Source organism: Sorex araneus, chromosome 3 (assembly GCF_027595985.1).
Source record: "Sorex araneus isolate mSorAra2 chromosome 3, mSorAra2.pri, whole genome shotgun sequence".
NCBI lineage: Eukaryota > Metazoa > Chordata > Mammalia > Eulipotyphla > Soricidae > Sorex > Sorex araneus.
Genome location: NC_073304.1, coordinates 138101367 through 138118698, shown reverse-complemented (window position 1 = coordinate 138118698; position 17332 = coordinate 138101367).

Sequence of the window (17332 nt, the reverse complement as noted above, 5' to 3'; positions counted from 1 at the left end):
ATTCCATTGTATAGATGTACCAGAGTTTCTTCAACCAGTCATCTGTTCTAGGGCACTCGAAACCACTGGTCTTTCATCTGTTCTAGTACACAGATATAAAAAGGTTTAAAACCATTGTTGTAATCAGAGAAAGCTGGGGTGCAGAGTGACTGTGTGTTGGTTGGACACAAGGGAAAAATAGATGGTAGTGTCTCCCTGGAAATATTTATGATTTAGTAGTTTCTGCTTCCTGGTTTTCATGCTTCAGATAGTGAGGAACTTAGTTAAGTTTTTTTTCCTAAAGCCTTTTACCTTATCTTTTATTTAAGTGACTTTGGGTGACTTTTTCCTTCTTGTAACTTTGAGAGACCTGGCTAGAACACACTCTTATCTATTGATATTCTTTTTTCAAATGAAACTTGCATGTATCTCAGAATTTGAAGTCAATGCTTCCAAATTGTAGGGGAAATCAGTAATGTAAATGCAAAATTATGATTATAGCAATTAAATTTTTACAATGGGAAAGTGTGAGGTGGTGAAAAACAGTCACTTTATTTTTGTTTGGGTGTCATACCTAGCTGTGCTCAGGAATCATTTGTGGTATTCAATACAAGTGCCTTACCCACTATACTATCTCTCTGGTCAGAAGAAGCCACTTTAAACTCAGGCTTTATCTATGTTTCAATCTTGACCAGCATTTATTGGTTCTATGAGAGGGCAAATAATTTAATATTTCTGAGACTATATTTTAAATCTGTATATTGGAAATAACACATGCTATTTTGCTAAGACAATTAGAGACAATATAAGTATAATGCTGAGAAATGTACTTGGCACCTAGTAGATGCATTAATAAATAGTGACTGGTTATTATAACAGTGGGCACTTGAATAATAAACTAGTTGATTGTGAATGCAATGAAAAATGTCAAAGTGAAATAAAACTACACTGATATGAATAAATCTGAAATCAACAAATGTAGAATTGTTAACAGCTCTATTTGTAAAGAGGATTGAAGAGGGGCATAATACAAGCAGATTCTGATTGCTCTAGAAAACTGGCTGGTAAAGAGTAGGAATACTGAGGAATTAACTTATACATTTGCTTCATATCAAATGGAAACCTTAAGAATTATCTCACTTGAAGATTTGTATCATGAAAAGTGACAAAGAAAACAGTAAAATTATTGCAGGTTGGATAATATAAAGATGCCAATGATAGGTATTATAATAGCTATTATAACTATATAAAGAGGTGTAAAACAGATGGGTTCAACTCCAAATGCACTTTTGGAACTAATATTTATCCTAAAAATCCAGATTCTTTCTTTGTGGGTTGTTTCACCCAAGTTTTATGACCATATGATTTTGAGTCACCAAGGACATTTGGTATCTCCTTTTTCAATAGGAGATTTGCTCTAGATTTCAACGTGCCAAGATGGGGCTGGAGTACTGTGGAGAGTACAGTGGGTAGGGCATTTGTCTTTCAAGTGATTGACTGTGGTTGGATCCTTGAAACCCCCTGAAGTCTCCTGAGCACCACCAGGGGTGATCCCTGAGAGCAGAGCCAGGAGTAAACCCTGAGCACTGCCAACAGTGCCCCCCCAAAACAAAACAACAAAGTTCATAATATTCCCTGCTAGGGATACAAATCATGTAAAAGCTTCAGATCCTAACATAACAGATCTAGAGCGAGGCCTGAGATGCTGTCATTTAAAAACTCTCAGCTGTGCTGAGGAAAAGGCAGCTGGGATAGAGAAGGGACTAATTGAATGATGCTTGGAGGGCTCGCCCAGGATGAGAGATGCATGCTGAAAGTGGACTGTAGATCAAACATGATGGCCACTTAATACCTGTATTGCAAACTATAACACCCCAAATTAGAGAGAGAGTAAAAGGGAATACGCCTGCCACAGAGGCAGGGGGTGGGTGGGTGGGTGGGTCTTGGGTGGGGGTGGCGGGAGGGATACTGGGAACGTTGGTGGTAGAGAATGAGCATCGGTTGAGGGATGGGTACTTATCATTGTATGACTGAAATGTAATCACGAAAGTTTGTAAGTCTGTAACTGTATCTCATGGTGATTCATTGAAAAATATAACAAATAAATAATTAATTAAAAAACTCTCAGCTGATGTTGATGAAGCTGGTGCATAAATAGCAACTTTGAGTAAACAATTCCATGTGACAGAAAAAGTCACTGTGAAGGGGGCCAGGAACAATTGTAGAGTGGGTAAGGCATTTGTTTGCTTTATATCCATGAGCACAGAGCCAGGGGTAAACTCTAAGCACTGCCAGGTGTAGCCCCCAAATAAAACAAAGGAAGAAAGTCACTGGGGAACATAATTTTTAGCTATTCCTCTAGTTTACTGCTCCTAAAGTGTAGAAATTACATAAGATGAGTTTATAATAGAATAGATTTCAGAACAATTTATTCCTCAAACACAAAATCTTCGGCATTGGAGGAGCAGCTTTGGGGGGGAAACCTCAAGGAATCACTTTGTTTTCCACTTAATGTCCAAACTTATATGTCCTTGCTTGCCTTTTGTTCCTACAGACTTGGTTACTTTCTCCAACCTTATTCTGATGTTTAATATCTCTGCCATAAGTAGGTTGTGGGTGGATATGATTTTTGGGTGAAGATAGGAAGCAGCCTATGAAATCATGTCACACTAGGATACTTAATCTTTTCAACTGTGACAGTTCATTGTCACTTAGCAGAAATTGCTAGTTATGAATATTTAACAAATTTGCAATTAGCTCATCTACCAACATGATTACTGAAACGGAATAAGCCATTGAATAAAGCTGCTAGGATTATGTACATAATGCCTTTCTGATTATACATGCTTACACATCTGTTTTTGTTTTTTCCTCTCCACTGGCACCATTTCCCCTAATTTTTATAAAACCACATGCTGTACTTCAATGCCTTCTATAGTATCATGCTGTGCTAAGTGGGTAGATAAAAGGCATTTTTCAGATTATGGTGGAAAATTTGGTCTTAAACTTTGGTGGGGGGAAGATTCCACATGATTCAGGCTTAACCCACATTAATAATGTCTAGAAATCATTCCCTAATTTCTCATAATTTTATTTGTGGCCCAATTATCAAATTGCCCAAGTTTGTTTTCCTCTTTTCAAAAAAGTGTTATATATCATCTGTTTTACTCATCCTAACAGGGTCATAATTAAATTTGTTCAGTACATCAATTAACACCTGTAATGATGATTAGAAGCCATCCCAAAATCCTCCGTCCCTCTCTTGGAGAGCCCAGCAAGCTACCGAGAGTATCCCCCTCACACAGCAGAGCCTGGCAAGCTACCCATGGCATATTGGATATGCCAAAAACAGTAACAACGATGGTTCTCATTCCCCTGACCCTGAAAGAGCCCCCAATACGCCATCAGGTTACACTAGCACTTGACAGGGACGAATGGAGACATTACTGGCGCCCGCTGCAAATCAATGAACAATGGGATGGCAGTGATACAGTAATACATCAATTAAACAAATGGAGGAAGGAAGAAATCATGTAATTTAAAGACAGGAAATCTTAGTAAGTTTTGTGATTATAATACTATTATCTATATTTACTATCCTGTGTGTTTAGGGAATTTTGACAACTTTGACTTTTTAAACATTTAATATATAAATGACTCTTGCCTGTCACTTGCAAGTAGGGTGGTTGCACACGGCCAACTCGGGTTCTACTCCTCAGCCCCTCTCGGAGAGCCTGGCAAGCTACTGAGATTATCTCATCAACATGGCAGAGCCTGGCAAGCTACCCATGGCATATTCGATACACCAAAAATAGTAACAAGTCTCACAATGGAGACATTACTGGTGCCCACTCGAGCATGAGCAATAGGATGACAGTGATACAGTGATACAGTGAGTATGGAGGTAGAAGAGATGAACAAGAAATAACACAAGGACACAGTGGAAAGTCCTGGGCACTTTGTGATAGTGAGGTGAGGTAACTGTGTACATCAACACTATAAGGATTAACATTATTTTAAACATGTGACCTGAACTATACTAATTCAAAAAGTAAAAAAAACCTTCCAAAATTAAATTTTCACTACTACAAAAGGTGAGGTGAAATCAAGCACCCTCTACAGACCTGGAATCCAGACGTCATATAGTTGAACATAACTATGTGAAACAGGTAACAGGTGAAATTTTAAAACAAAGATGAAAAAATAAAATAAGAATGAAGTGATATATCTTTACTATGGAGCAAACTTTAAAATTAATTGAAAACATGGAGTCTGAAAGACTCTTACCTATCTCTTCTACTTAAGAGATAAGTGCTTATCTTCCACACAGTTGATCAGCATTTAATCCTCAGAAACTCATCTGGTCCCTGAGCCCCATCAGGAGAGATTCTTGAATATAGAGTCAGGAGAAGGCCCTGGGCACAACAGAAGTGACCCAAAACCAAAATCAATGAAAACAATAAATTAATAACTATCAACTTAATTTTACTTTATATGTACTTTAGAATTGATATAACTCAGCCTTTTTAAAATGGAGGTGATAATGATTTATAAGACTATGTTTTAGGGATCCAATATCACACATCTTCAAAAATGTTTCTTACAATATCATTTTCCTGCTCCCCTCCACCAAGTTAGACACACTCCACCCTACCAACCTTTTCCTTTTTACCTTTGGAAATGAGAGGAGAGGAAAGGAGAAAAAGAGAGAAGAGAGGGAGTGAAGAGGAGGGGAGGAGAGGGGAGAAGAGAGAAGGATAGGAGAGGGGAAGGAAGGAGAAGGGAGGGATAGGAAAGAAGAAAAGAAGGGAGAGGAAGGGAGGGAGGAAGGAAGGAAGGAAGGAAGGAAGGAAGGAAGGAAGGAAGGAAGGAAGGAAGGAAGGAAGGAAGGGAGGAAGGGAGGAAGGGAGGAAAGGAGGGAGGGAGGGAGGGAGGGAGGGAGGAATAGAAGGAAGAAAAGACTTCCTCTTATTTGTTTCTGTCTATCCAAGTTAAAAAAATTATTGGTGATGAAAACAATTAGATCATACCAATATCTGTTTGAACTTGAAACAAAATAATAACATTGCTCTACTCAAAACAGAAATTAACATGCATTGACTCTTAATTGGTTCTGCAGATAAAGGGTTTTTTTCATAAGTGTATTTGAAACTCTTATCAAGGTGGAGCAATTCTTATCTTTGAGCTCTTTGCTGAATTGTGCTGTCTGCTTTGCTGATAGATCTCCTATTCTTTATCTTTTTGAAAGTGATATTATTTCCTAAAGCTTGTATTCATAAAATGTCACCATTTCATAATTGTAATGGGCAATAAAAAAAATCACACAAGTTATCAGAAGCTGCTGATAATGACAGTCTATTATTGTATATGAGATTGTGGGACTTTCATATTTGCAAAATGCTTCCATATATGTTAGGTCATACATTTTTTGAAATTTTATTTTAGTAAGCACTGTGGTTTATCTCAGGCAACCAGTGGCTTGGAGCACTCATCACCGTCACTGTTGTCCCGTTGCTCATTGATTTGCTCTAGTGGGCACCAGTAACGTCTCTATTGTGAGACTTATTGTTACTGATTTTGGCATATATAAGCACTGTGATTTACAAAGTCATTCATAGTTGAGTTTTCGACATACAGTATTTCAGCACCAATCCCACTACCAGTGTTAACTTTCCTCCAGTAATGTTCCAGAGTTCCCTCCCCTCTTCCCACCCTCACTCCAGACTTGCATTTTGACAGGCCTCTTTTTAAGTTTGGTTGTTAGAGTTTAGGTATCATAATTTCAGTGTTATTGACTATGAGGTTTGTATATTTAGCTTTATAATTCCTTAACACCACTGATGTACCACAAATGTACCTCAACAACACTAAATCCCCTGCCCCCTGCCCCAGCTGCTTTTCATCTGTCTTTCTCCTGCCCCTACACTCAATTTATTTCCTTCTCCTCGATGTGCTCTGGGGCCAAGGGTGATCTAGGCACCACTCTTTAAGCCATTGCATTTCTTCATCCAGTTATTCTAAATACCACATATAAATTATATGATCTTGTGTTTATTCTTCTTCTCCTGGTTTATTTAATTTAGCATGATATTTTCTAGTTTAATCCATGATGCAGAGAAATGCAAATGATAAAGGAATGACTTTATCATTCCTTTCAGCTGTGTAGTATTCCATTAGGTATATATACCATATGTTCATGATCTACTTATCTGCCATTGGACATATGTCCTAGGTTGAAACCAAATCTTAGTTATCATATAAAGTGAGGCAATAAATAATGAGGTGCACATATTTTTGAATGAATGATTTTTATTTTAAATCTCTCCTGGGGATAGCTACCCAAAAGTGGAATTGCCGGATCATATGGCAACTCAATGGTAAGTTTACTGAGAATTCTCCACACTGTTTTCCATAGCGGTTGAACCAGACAACATTCTTACCATCAGTGGATAAGATTCCTTTTTCACCACAAACAACACAGATTGTTTAATATTTGCCACTCTCACTGGTGTGAGATAACTGGTGTCTTTATTTGGACTTCCCTAATAATAAGAAATGACGAGCATTTTCTCATGTTCTTTTTGTCCATGCATTGGTATCCTGTGGTCTCTGTTCATTTAGTCCCTCCATTTTTTAAATATGGCTTCTAGTTTTGGTTTTTTAATCTTTGTGAGTATTTTATATAGGCTGGATATCAACCACCAACTCCTTATCTGATATGTTGAATGCAAATATTTTCTCTCATTTAGTTAGATGTCTTTTAGTTTTAGCCCATGTTTATTTTTCTATGCAGAAACTCTTTAATTTTATGTAGTCCCATTTGTTAATCCCATCTGTTAATTTGCCAGTGGCATTATATTATTGAAGACATCTTTGAAGTTCAGATCTTGGAGTGTTCTTTCCTACATTTTCTTCAGTGTACTTTACAGATTTCTTTCTGACCGCATTTTCTTTGATCTACTTTGTGGTAACTTTTGTGTAAGGTGTGAGATAAGAATCTAGCTTTAATTTTTTTACATGTGGCCATGCAATTTTCCTAACACCATTTATTGAAGAGGATGTTTATTCCATTTCATGCTCTAAGCTCCTTTGTCAAAACTTAGCTGGCCATATATATGGGGTTTGTTCTTGGATATTCTAGTCTGACCTATTAGTCAAAGAGTATGTCCTGATTCCAACACCACACTGTTTTGATTAATATGACTTTATAACACAGTTTCAAATTAGGTAGTGAGGTTTTACCAAGTTTATTTTTCAGTATGGCTTAGGTTATTTAGGATCTTTGTCACTCCACATAAACTTTATTATTGAGTATTAAGTCTTTGAAGAGAGTGGCTAAATTTGAATAGGGATGCACTGAATTTGTACACTAGTTTGTAGATGGTCATTTTGGCGATATTGATTCTAATCCAAGAGCATGGGATGTTTTTCAACTTCTTAAGGTCTTCTTGAATTTCTTAAGCGTTTTGAAATTTTCATGGTATAGGTCTCCCACCTCTTTTCTTCCTTTGATTCATAGGTACTTGATTTTTTAGATAGTATTTTAAATGGGTTAGAACTTTGATCTCTTCCTTCTCTGATTTATTTTTTGTTTTTTTCTTTTTGGGTCATACCGGCATTGCACAGAGGTTACTCCTAGTTCATGCACTCAGGAATCACTCCTGGTGGCGTTCAGGGGACCATATGGGATGCTGGGAAATGAACCTGGGTTGACTGCATGCAAGGCAAATGCCCTACCTGCTGTGCTATTGCTCCAGCCCTGATTTATTTTTTGTATATAGGATTGAAACTGAGTTCTGTGTATTGACTTTTTAGCCAGCCTCCTTGATGTATTGGTTTATTGTCCTTAGGAAAAATTTTTTGTGGACATTTAGGGTCTTTTTTAAAAATTTTATTTATTTTATTGAATCACCATGTGGAAAGTTACAAAGTTCTCAGGCTTATGTCTCAATTATACGATACTCAAACACCCATCCCTTCACAGTGTCCATATTCCACCACCAAAGACCCCAGTATACCTCCCACCCCCCGTCCCCCCACCCCCATCCCCGCCTGCGTAATTGATAAATTTCACTTCATTTTCTCTTTACCTTGATTACATTCCATATTTCAACACAAAACTCACTATTGTTGGAGTTTTCCCCCAAGAAAGACAGCCCTACTGCCAAGGAAGCATTTGAGAATTAGTTTTCCATTGCTGAGAATGAGAGATATGAAGTTTTGCTGTTTCAAGTACATAGAATTTTTTTCCTCCTTTCTGCACCACCAAGTTCATACCTGCTTAATAAATAGTCCTCATACTATGGCTGATGCCACGCCGCCCGACAAGAAAAAAGGATATTTCCCGTCCTCGGCTGGCATGGAGCTATGGCTTAGTTCACAGTCTAGAGACTTGGCTGCAAGCAGTTTCTGGAACCAAAAGTAATCTAGTTGGTCTCTGGATTCTGGTTGATCAGCAGCAACATGGCCACACAAAAGTGTGGCCACCTGGGTTGAATCTCGGTGGAGCATGTGCTGGTATCAACCGGAGACTGCCCAAGCGTCCTGCTGTTCCAAGTACATATTTTTTTCCCCCTCCCATTCCAGAGCCTCTAAGTTCATGCCTGCTTAATAGACCTCGTAATATGGTGGATGCCATACCGTGTTTCTCTCCGAAAAGGGAAAAGAACTAAGAAAGGAGGATATTTTCTCTCCTCGGCTGGTGTGGGACTATGGCTTAGTTCACATTCTAGAGAAATGGTTGCTACTTTGATTACCTTCAATATTTCAACAAAAAAACTCAGTATTATTGTTTGGAGTTTCCCCCCCCCCCCTCCACAGTCAGACCTGCTAAAAAGGAACCGTTTCACATTGCTGACAATTAAGAGATATTGGATTTTTGTATGAAGTCCAGGGAAAATTCTGCCAGTAATTGCATTACTGCAAATTTTACTTCTCTTTTGTGGTGCTCATATGATGGAGAAGCCTGGAGAGAGAAACCCTACCCTGCTGGCGCCGCATGGGGCCGTGGCTTCGATCACAGTCTGGAGGCATTTCTGCGAGCTGCTCGTGTCCAAAGTAGTTCAGTTGCCTCCGGGGTCGTGCTCGTGCAGCAGCGGAAAAGCCATTTAGGGTCTTATACATACATTAAGTCATCTGCAAATAGAGATAATTTGACTTCCTCTTTTCCAATTTGGATCCCTTGATTTTTTATTTTCTTGCCTGATTGCTGTTGGTAAGACTTTTAACACAATTTTAATTAAGAGTAGAATAGTGGACATTTTTGTCTTGTGCCTGATCTCAGGAGAAATGCTTTCAGTTTGTCACCATTCAGAATAATACTGACTATAAGCTTTTTAATACATAGCTGTTATATTTTTTTAATTATTTATTTTATTCAATCACTATGTGGAAAGTTACAAAGTTCTCAGGCTTATGTCTCAGTTATATAATGCTCAAACACCCATCCCTTCACCAGTGCCCATATTCCACCACCAAAAACCCCAGTATACCTCCCACCCCCCACCCCCCTACCCCCGCCTGCATAACTGATAAACTTCACCCCATTTTCTCTTTACCTTGATTACATTCCATATTTGAACACAAAACTCACTATTGTTATTAGAGTTTCCCCCCCCAAAAAAAACAGCCCTACTGCCAAGGAAGCATTTGATAATTAGTTTTCCATTGCTGAGAGTGAAGAGATATGAACTTTAGGGTTTGTGTATTTTAGTATTTTAGTAATTAAGTCCAGGGAGATTTATGTTAGAAATTGCGTTATTTCCCTTCCTGGGGCAGTATGGGGCAATGGCTTAGTTCACAATCTAGAGACATGGCTGCAAACAGTTTCTGGGACCAAAAGTAGTCTAGCTTTTATAGCTATTATATCTTAAGAAAGTTTCCTTCCACCATGATTTTGTTGAATTTTTTTTAGAATTATACATAGGTGAAGGTTCTTGTCAAAAGCTTTCTCTGAATCGATTGATATGTTCATATATTTTTTATATTTTCTTTATTGATTTGATCTATTATGTTAATTAATTTGCATATATTGAACCATCCTTGCATTCTTAGAATGTAAAGATGTATGTATATACGATCATGGTTTATAAATTTTTGATGTGTTGTTGAATTAATTTTCCTAGGATTTTGTTGAGTGTTTTTGTGTCAATGCTCATCAAGATTGGTCTGAAATTTTCTGAGAAGTATCTTTATCTGGTTTGGGTATCAGTGTAATGTTAGCTCTGTAGAAAGTGTTAGGAAAAATTTTTGTTTCTTCAATATTTTGTAAGAGTTAAAGATCAACAGCAGTTAGTCTTCCCTGAAGGTTTGATAAAATTCACCAGTAAACTCATCTGACTGAGGGCTTTTGTTCTTGGGAAGATTTGTAATTACTTTTTCAATTTTCTTGCTCATAATTTGCCTGTTCAGACTTTATACTTCCTCTAAATTCACTTTTTGAAGATTACACGTTTCTAGGAATCTGTCCATTTCTCCTAGGTTTTCTAGCTTGCAGAGATGTTCATAAGTTCTCATGATATATTGGATTTGTGGAGTCCTGTTTTAATTTCTTCCCTTTAGTTTCTGACTAGATTTATTGTAGCACTTTAGCTTTTTTTTCTCATTATTGTAACCAAAGGTTTGTCTATCTTATTAATTCTTCCTAAGAACCAACCCCTGGTTTTGCTGAATCTTCATGTTGCTTTCTTGGTTTCTATATCATTGATTTCTGCTCTGGGTTTTATTATTAACTTTTTTCTACTAACCTTTGGATTAATTTTTTGCTAGTTCTCCAAATATTTAAGATGTATGATTAGGTTGTTGATTTTACCTTTTTTCTTCCTTCCCAATCTAGGCCTGTATTGTTATGAGTATCACCCTAAGTAGGGCTTTCTCTGTCGCCCATATATTTTGTTAACTAGTTTCTTTATTATCATTAGCCTCAAGGAAACTCTTTCCTTCCTTGATTTCCTCTTTGACATAGCTGTTTATAACAGTGTTTTGTTCAATATCTAGGTATTAGGAGTTTCTGCACATCTTCTTTCTATGGTTAATTTCTATTTCTGCAGTTTTATGGTATGATAGGATGCTTTATATGATTTTTATGTTTATGAATTTATTTAAGTTAGCCTTATATTCAAATATTGATCCAATGTGGAAAATTCTCCATGTGTGCTAGTGAAGAATATACATTTAGTTTTTACAAATTGAATAGCACCGTACAAATATGTTAGTCCAAGCTCTTGTAGCACCTCATTTAGGACTTTTGTGTCTTTACTAATATTCTAACTGATCTATCTGGTGGCAGAAGTGGAGTGTTTCAATATTCCACTACTACTATATTTCCATCCATCTTTAGGTTTGTGAGCAAAAGAAACTCTACAGATTTTGTGGTCCCTATATTTGATGTGTATATATTGATCAGTATTAGTATTTCTTGGTCTATTGTTTCCTTGATCAATAATTAATGTCCATATCCATTTCTAAATACTTTCTTTAGATTAAAAGCAATTTGGTTTGATAAAAGAATGGCTCTCCCAAGTTTATCCCCACCCCCATCACAATGACTTGTATAGTTGTTTTCCATTCTTTTATTCTAGTCTGTCTGTCCTGTGATTTTAGCTGCCTTACCCGTAAGCAGCAAATAGATAGGTTTTGTTTCCTAGTCTATCCTGCTATTCTGTGACTTATGCTGGGAGAGTTTAGTTCATTGACAGACAGGAATATTATTGATATAAAGGGCTGTGTTGCCATTTTACTGTGTAGGGTTGTTGCTTCTACCATTGGCTATTTGAGTTATATAAGTGGCCTTTCAGTAGTTTATTCACGGACAGTTTGATTATCACAAATGTCACCAGCTCTTGTTTGAGAATGCTTTTACTCCTTTCTTCCATATAAATGAGAACTTTGCAGGATAATGGACTCTAGGTTGAAATTTGTTTTCATTTCATACTTTGAATATGTCACTCCATTCTTTTCTTGCCTGTACCAATGGGATCTGTTGTGATTATCAATATTAGCTCTCATATTTAGAAGAAAAGGATTTTTCTTCTCTTCTGCTGCTTTAAGAAGTTTCTCTCTCTCTCTCTCTCTCTCTGTTTTTTTTTTTGCCATTTTAATTACTATGTCTTGGTTTCTGTCTGAGTCTGTTTTATTTGGTACTCTTTGGGCCACTTGGATTTGTCCAACTGTCTCCCTCTAGAGAATGAGAAAGTTCTCAGCTTTTATCTCCCCACACTTGTTTTTCCATTTTCCCTTTTTCCTCACGTTCTTGTATTCCTATAATTCAGAGATTATACTTGTCATTTTTGGTTAAGTATCTTCCCTTTTCTTCTGTCTTTTTGTTTCTCTTCTCTTTTCTTTTTCCACTTCCTTATCAATGCTTATCAATGCTGGCTTACATTTTGTTAATCTATAATGTTCTCCCCCTGTGTGATTCTACTATGGATTGCTAGTGTGTTCTTTAGCTCCTTCAATTTTATTTGTATGGAGTGTCTTACTATTTAAATCAGTTCTTCTTTGAATTGGTTGAATCTCTTGTCCAGGATTGCTTAAGTTAACTTGCCAGTGCTCGGTTAATTTCTGTTGCCAGTGCACTTGATATTGGGTCCTCATTGACAAGGTTAGGGAGTTTTGATGGATTCAGGGACTTGCCTGGGTTTCTATCCCTCTCTGCAACTGAGTTCCTTTGTTTTCCCTTTGTTCTTCAAGTTTTATGGGTATTAATGGTGGAGGTTTAGATTCTAGTTACTTGAAAATTGACCTGTTCAGTTATTTATACCAGAAGGCTTGAGTTATGTTGAGTTAACTGAGATTTAAAGAAGTATACTGTTTGAGAATGAGTAGTGCCTTATCTTACAGGGCCCCAATGTAAGAGATGTATGAAGTAATACTCTCCTGAATGTTAGGGGTTTGGAGGACAGACAGACATTAGGTGGAACCAATCTTGGGGCAGAGGACACTATGCAGAGCAAAAGGATGAGCATCCCTAGGCTTCTCCGTGGCATACGGCTGATTCAGGCTGGGAGAAGGCATAAGAGAGGTCATACATTCCTGCTGGCAGTGGCAGACAATTTCTGCTTTTGAGAATGACTCTTCTCATCCCTTCTGCTGTTACTTTTGGTGTTAGCATTTTGGAATCATTCTAACAGTGATTATACTGTGTGAACTAAACTTACCTCGTGACAGCAGTCTGCTTATCTCCTTATTTCTTTCTTATTCCGATTATTAGTCCAAACAGGATATTTGGACATTTATTCATAAAATAAGTAATTTTACCAATAGTCATTAACTTATGTGATATCTGCAATACATCTGACTGGTCACTGTCACTGTCATCCCGTTGCTCATTGATTTGCTCCAGCGGGCACCCGTAATGTCTCCATTGTGAGACTTCTTGTTACTGTTTTTGGCATATCGAATACACCACGGATAGCTTGCCAGGCTCCTCCATTCAGGCAACATACTCTCAGTAGCTTGCTGGGGTCTCCGAGAGGGATGGAGGGATTGAACCCAGGTTGGCCACGTGCAAGGCGAACGCCCTACCCGTTGTGCTAGTCCTCCAGCCCAGGAAACAGAAAACAAGAGGATAACGTTCCTGCTTGCAGGGAGCTCAGAGAAAAGGCAACATCAGTCAGGAAAGCCAAGGCTTGTGATATTCTGGGTTAAGAAACTTTGCCTATTCCACTCAGGCAATTTTTAGTGAGGATTCAAAAAATGCGTCCATTGAACATCTCACTGGGAGTGAATTATTAAAAGAATAGATAGTGGTTGGGAAGGAAAACTTTTCAAAGTGAAGGGTGAGAAGACAAATACTTGAGTGTTGCATACAGCATATCTACAAACAATGCAACATAGCAATGTCCTCAGTAATTGACTAAAATATTGAGAAAAAATTTTAGTTCTTATTAGAGAGAAAAGTACTTATATGCGAAAATGGAAGAAATGGTACAATAAATTCTTATAAGTCCATCAATTGACTTTACTGATTCTGTACTACTAACAGAAAGTAAAATTAATATCTGTTATTTATGAGGATTATGATTAATGAGACCACACAATGAATAAAAAATAATATTTAGAAATAGGACAGTATGGAGACATAAAAAATGGCAAGATGGCTTTGCAACTGAAAAATAATGAAATATTCAATAAATAGCAATGTAATAATTAACTGCACTAGAAATTTAATCTGGGTCCTTACTCTACAATTTAAGTAAACATAAATTTTGGGTCAGATTATTATCTGGATAGAAAATGTAAGTAATTTATTTTAAAAATTGCAAAAGAATATCTTTATAAACTTTGAAATAAATTATTTTGTGAAAACTTTGCTTTATCCTCACTTCAAAAGAATTTCATTGTTAACTTTTCAATGTTTAGCGTTTTTTCTTTTTTTTAATTTTCTGGTAGAGGGATGGGTGTTCAATCATTGTATGAATGAAACTCAGTCATGAAAGCTTTGTAACTGTTTTTCACGATGATTCAATAAAATTTAAAAATTGAAATACATTTTTAACATAAAATACTGTTTCTTTTTATTTCATGGTTTTGGGGCTTTTCCCAACAGTGTTGAAGGTCACCAGGTAGTACTGAAAAACAACAACTTGATTGTTGGCAAGACTTACCAACAATCAAACCCAGGGTCCTGCAATCATGAGGCATATATTTTAGGAACAAAATTCTTAAAATTAGTAGTCATTCAGCTTTAAAAATGGTAAGTTCAACTATACTAGGACAAAACGTTATGTTCACTTTAGGGAAAATATAAAAATCTATAAAAGCAGCCATAATCTGGGGGGAAATATCTAAAATGTTTATAATCACCATAAAACATAAACAATGGTCAGGATTTAATTCCAACTTTTAAAAATAACCCAACTGCCGCCATGCTTCAGGCCGCTTTCCAGATGCCGGGCCAAGCCTCACGCATGAGTGAAGTCCCACAGAACTGGTAATACAGAAATTTGTGACCTTGGACTGTAGGCTCAATGGGACCCAGAAACCGAGATCATCTGCCTGCTTCCACCAATCTCCAGTGACCCAGGGATCACACCCATAAGACCCACCCTGCTGGTGCCAGATAAATTCCTTATCGGCCGATTTCTACTACCCAACTGCTGCCATGCTCCAGGCCACTTTACGGACCACGTGGATGCTTCATAAACACTTCCTACCCATTTTCCATCATTACCACACCATATTTGACGAGGTTCAAATATGGTGTGAACCATCGGAACACCTACAATGGCAAATGAGGCTGCCTAAAAGCCTCCATCCTCTCAGAAAGCCCGGCAAGGTACCGAGAGTATCCTGCCCACCCAGTAGAGCCTGGAAAACTACCTCTGGCGTATTTGATATGCCCAAAACAGTAACAACAATGGGCCTCATTCCCCTGACCCTGGAAGAGCCCCCAGTATGGCAGCATTAAGAAGGATGAACAAGGAGAGGCTCATAAAATCTCAGGGCCGAACTAGGCTGTCAAAACAAAGAAGGACTAAACTGTTTGCACCTTTAGTGCACATATGCTGGCATCGGAACATCCATCGAGGACCTGATGGTGCAAGCACAGAAGATCAAGTATGACGTCATTGGATTGACTGAGATGAGAAGGCATCGAACACATCATGCCGCTTTCGACATTGGAGAAGAACTGTTCCTCGGAATATGCAACAATAATCAGTGTCTTTGTCAAGACGAAGTTGGCCATGAGCATTGATTCGATCAAATGCCTAACGACCCCAATTGGATGCTTACGTTTGAATAGATGTGGCTTGTTGCCAGCAGTTTCTATCTTTATTGTCTATGCACCAACATCCAACTACAATGAGGAAGAAATTGAGAAGTTCTACATGGAGCAGGCGAAGTTCTGTAAAGAAGACCACACCTTCCACAAGGTCATTGTCGGTTATTTTAATGCCAAGATAGGACCTAGAAGGTCACCTGAAGAATTCCATATCGGGACCCACAGCCTAGAATGGAACGAACAGGGTGAGAGACTGTCTGAGTTCATTGACAAAGACCACCCATGGTAACTCGCAGTTCCAGAAGGCTGAATCTAAATGCTGGACATGGGAGTCTCCCAGTGGACAGTTGCACAACAAAATTTACCACATCATATTCAATCAATGTTTTTGCCTGATCGATGTCGCTGTTGTCCCCAAATTCCAAACAGGATCATACCACCATCTCTTTCGTCTGAAATTCTACTTCATGGAGCAGGGAGAAAGGGCTGCACAGTTTAAGAAGCAAACTCCCAGAACAACCACCAACTGGGAGATCTTTGGCACTACTGTAGGAATATGGTAAGATACTGTCATTGACACCATCAATGAAGAATACTGGTTCGACTGGTTAAGCACCTCCATGATTGTGGGAGGAATGCAGATAGAGAGAAAGCCACAAAAAGTCACCTGTCTTAGGAAACTCTTGAGCTCATTAACCAACATGGTCTGGCATGAGCCTTAGGCAATCACAAGCTAAAGTCTGAGCTCGCAAAGCTGTGCAGAGAAGTGATAAAGGAAGACCTCAAAGAGAGAAAAGCAGCAGTATTCGCCAATGCAGCAGAAGTCAGGAAAAGTATTCGCAACACCTGCCTGTCCTTCGCCAACTATAAGACCAAGGTGATTGCCCTCCAATGTCCTGCTGGATCTATCACATCTTCTAGAAGGGCAATGGAAAAGGTTATCCATGACTTCTACTCGGATATCTCTGACAGCCACGTCTATCTGCCCACATACTAAATTCCACAGGATGGATATGTTGTTCCCAGTGTTCTCCCTTCTGAAATCCTACACACCATGTCATTGGTAAAGATGCATTACAGCACCCGGTCCAGACAAGGTCAGACCTGAGCACTTGAAGAATCTTCCCCCAGTACTCATCAATACACTGGCTTGACTCTTCACATGCTACCTGTCTGAATGCAAGGTTCTGTCCCAATGGAAAACCAGCAGGACCGTCCTGTTGTACAAGAGGAGACATCCACGACATCGGCAACTATTGCCCAATCTGCCTGTTGTCCATTGTCTACAAGTTATTCACTAGAGTCATCCCGAATAGAATAGGCAGAACACTAGATGAAGGACAACCATGTGAGCAAGCAGGTTCCAAAAAGGATTCAGCACAATTGACCATATCCACATGGTGACCAACCTCATTGAGTTTTCACAAGAGTTCAAGATGCCACTCTGTCTAACGTTCATCGATTCAAAGAAGGCCTTTGATTCTGTTGAGACTGAAGCAGTCATTGAAGCCCTAGCCAAACAGGGTTTTCAAACTCAATACATCGGGATTATTCATGAGCTGTATTATGGATTCACCACCAGGATCTCACCATTCCACAAAGAAATGATCATTGACCTAAAGAGAGGGG